The following is a 3,856-nucleotide window of genomic DNA, read 5'->3' on the forward strand; positions in this document are numbered from 1 at the left end:
TGCGACCTCCACCGCACTTCCAAGGGGCATTTAAACCGTCTTGTTAAGCTACTGCGACCTGCACGTCTCTTTTAAGGGGCATTTAAACTGTCTTGTTAAGCTACTGCGACCTCCACCGCTCTTCCAAGGGGCATTTAAACCGTCTTTTTAAGCTACTGTGACCTGCACGTCTCTTCCAATGGGCATTTAAACCGTCTTGTTAAGCTACTGCGACCTCCACCGCTCTTCCAAGAGTCATTTAAACAGTCTTGTTAAGCTACTGTGACCTGCACTACTCTACCAAAGGGTATTTAAACCATCTTGTTAAGCTACTGCGACCTCCACCGCTCTTCCAAGGGGCATTTAAACCGTCTTGTTAAGCTACTGCGACCTGCACGTCTCTTCCAAGGAGCATTTAAAACATCTTTTTAATCTACTGCGACCTTCACGGCTTTTCCAAGGGGCATTTACACGGTCTTGTTAAGCTACCGCGACCTGCACGTCTCTTGCAAGGGGCATTTAAACCGTCTTGTTAAGCTACTGCGACGTCCACCGCTCTTCCAAGGGGCATTTAAACCGACTTGTTAAGCTACTGCGACCTGCACGTCTCTTCCAAGGGGCATTTAAACCGTCTTTTTAAGCTACTGTGACCTGCACGTCTCTTCCAATGGGCATTTAAACCGTCTTGTTAAGCTACTGCGACCTCCACCGCTCTTCCAAGAGTCATTTAAACAGTCTTGTTAAGCTACTGTGACCTGCACTACTCTACCAAAGGGTATTTAAACCATCTTGTTAAGCTACTGCGACCTCCACCGCTCTTCCAAGGGGCATTTAAACCGTCTTGTTAAGCTACTGCGACCTGCACGTCTCTTCCAAGGAGCATTTAAACCTTCTTTTTAATCTACTGCGACCTTCACGGCTTTTCCAAGGGGCATTTACACGGTCTTGTTAAGCTACCGCGACCTGCACGTCTCTTGCAAGGGGCATTTAAACCGTCTTGTTAAGCTACTGCGACGTCCACCGCTCTTCCAAGGGGCATTTAAACTGACTTGTTAAGCTACTGCGACCTGCACGTCTCTTCCATGGGGCATTTAAACCATCTTGTTAAGCTACTGCGACCTGCACGTCTCTTCCAAGGGGCATTTAAACCGTCTTGTTAAGCTACTGCGACCTGCACGTCTCTTCCAACGGGCATTTAAACAGTCTTGCTAAGCTACTGCCACCTGCACGTCTCTTCCAAGGGGCATTTAAACCGTCTTGTTAAGCTGCTGCGACCTCCAGGTCTCTATCAAGGGGCATTTAATCCATTTTGTTAAGCTACTACGACATCCACCGCTCTTCCAAGGGGCATTTAAACCATCTTGTTAAGCTACTGCGACCTGCACGTCTCTTCCAAGGGGCATTTAAACCGTCTTGAAAAGCTACTGCGACCTGCACGTTTCTTCCAAGGGACATTTAAACCGTCTTGCTAAGCTACTGCGACCTGCACGTCTCTTGCAAGGGGTATTTAAACCGTTTTGTTAAGTTACTGCGACCTGCACGTCTCTTCCAAAGGGCATTTAAACCGTCTTGTTAAGCTACTGCGACCTCCACCGCTTTTCAAAGGGGTATTTAAACCATCTTCTTAAGCTACTGGGACCTGCACGTCTCTTCCAAGGAGCATTTAAACGGTCTTATTAAGCTACTGTGACCTGCACGTCTCTTCCAAGGGGCATTTAAACCGTCTTGTTTTGCTACTGCAACCTGCACGTCTCCACCAAGGGGCATTTAAACTTTCTTGTTAATCTACTGCGACCTGCACGTCTCTTCCAAGGGTCATTTAAACCATCTTGTTAAGCTACTGCGACCTCCACCGCTCTTCCAAAGGGCATTTTAACCGTTTTGTTAAGCTACTGTGACCTCCACTACTCTTCCAAGGGGTATTTAAACCGTCTTGTTAAGCTTTTGCGAACTGCACGTCTCTTCCAAGGGGCATTTAAACTGTCTTGTTAAGCTACTGCGACCTCCACAGCTCTGCCAAGGGGCATTTAAACCGTCTTGTTAAGCTACTGCGACCTGCACGTCTCTTCCAAGGGGCATTTAAACTGTCTTGTTAAGCTATTGCCAACTCCACCGCTCTTCCAAGGGGCATTTAAACCGTCTTTTTAAGCTGCTGCGTACTGCACGTCTCTTCTAAGGGGCATTTAAACCATCTTGTTAAGCTACTGCGATCTGCACGTCTCTTCCAAGGGGCATTTAAGCCGTCTTGTTAAGTTACTGCGACTTGTACGTCTCTTCCAAGGGGCATTTAAACCATCTTGTTAAGCTACTGTAACCTCCACCACTTTTCCAAGGGGCATTTAAACCGTCTTGTTAAGCTACTGTGACCTGCACGTCTCTTCCAAGGGGCATTTAATAAGCTTTGTTAAGCTACTGCTACCTGCATGTCTCTTCCAAGGGGCATTTAATCCGTCTTGTTAAGCTACTGCTCCCTGCAAGTCTCTTCAAAGGGGCATTTAAAGCGTCTTGTTAAGCTGCTGCGACCTGCATGTCTCTTCCAAGGGACATTTAAACCGTCTTGTTAAGCTACTGCGACCTCCACCGCACTTCCAAGGGGCATTTAAAACGTTTTGTTAAGCTACTGCGACCTGCGCGTCTTTTTCAAGGGGCATTTAAACTGTCTTGTTAAGCTACTGCGACCTCCACCGCTCTTCCAAGGGGTATTTAAACCGTCTTGTTAATCTACTGCGACCTGCACGTCTCTTCCAAGTGGCATTTAAACCGTCTAGTTAAGCTACTGTTACCTGCACGTTTCTACCAAGGGGCATTTAAACCGTCTCATTAAGCTACTGCGACCTGCACGTCTCTTGCAAGGGGCATTTAAACAGTCTTGTTAATCTACTGCGACCTGCATGTCTCTTCCAAGGGGCATTTAAACCGTCTTGTTAAGCTGCTACGTCCTGCAGGTCTTTACCAAGGGGCATTTATTCCTTTTTGTTAAGCTACTGCGACCTGCATGTCTCTTCCAAGGGGCATTTAAACCGTCTTGTTAAGCTACTGGGTCCTGCACGTCTCTTCCAATGGGCATTTAAACCGTCTTGTTAAGCTACTGCGACCTCCACCGCTATTCCAAGGGGCATTTAAACCGTCTTGTTAAGCTACTGTGACCTGCATGTCTCTTCCAAGGGGCATTTAAACCGTCTTGTTAAGCTACTGGGACCTGCACGTCTCTTCCAAGGGGCATTTAAACCGTCTTGTTAAGCTACTGTGACCTGCACTACTCTACCAAAGGGTATTTAAACAGTCTTGTTAAGCTACTGCGACCTGCACGTCTCTTCCAAGGGGCATTTAAACCGTCTTGTTAAGATACTGCGACCTGCACGTCTCTTCCAAGGGGCATTTAAACCGTCTTGTTAAGCTACTGCGACCTGCACGTCTCTTTCAAGGGGCATTTAAACCGTCTTGTTAAGCTACTGGGACCTGCACGTCTCTTCCAAGGGGCATTTAAACCATCTTGTTAAGCTACTGCGACCTCCACCGCTATTCCAAGGGGCATTTAAACCGTCTTGTTAAGCTACTGCGACCTCCATCGCTCTTCCAAGGGGCATTTAAACCGCCTTGTTAAGCTACTGCGACCTGCACGTCTCTTCCATGGGGCATTTAAACCGTCTTGTTAAGCTACTGTGACCTGCACTACTGTACCAAAGGGTATTTAAACCGTCTTGTTAAGCTGCTGCGACCTGCAGGTCTCTATCAAGGGGCATTAAATCCGTTTTGTTAAGCTACTACGACCTCCACCGCTCTTCCAATGGGCATTTAAACCGTCTTTTTAAGCTACTGCGACCTGCACGTCTCTTCCAAGGGGCATTTAAACCGTCTTGTAAAGCTACTGCGACCT

This window comes from Phyllobates terribilis, unplaced genomic scaffold (assembly GCF_046119375.1).
Source record: "Phyllobates terribilis strain yellow unplaced genomic scaffold, ASM4611937v1 Scaffold_39__1_contigs__length_11870865, whole genome shotgun sequence".
Taxonomy (NCBI): domain Eukaryota; kingdom Metazoa; phylum Chordata; class Amphibia; order Anura; family Dendrobatidae; genus Phyllobates; species Phyllobates terribilis.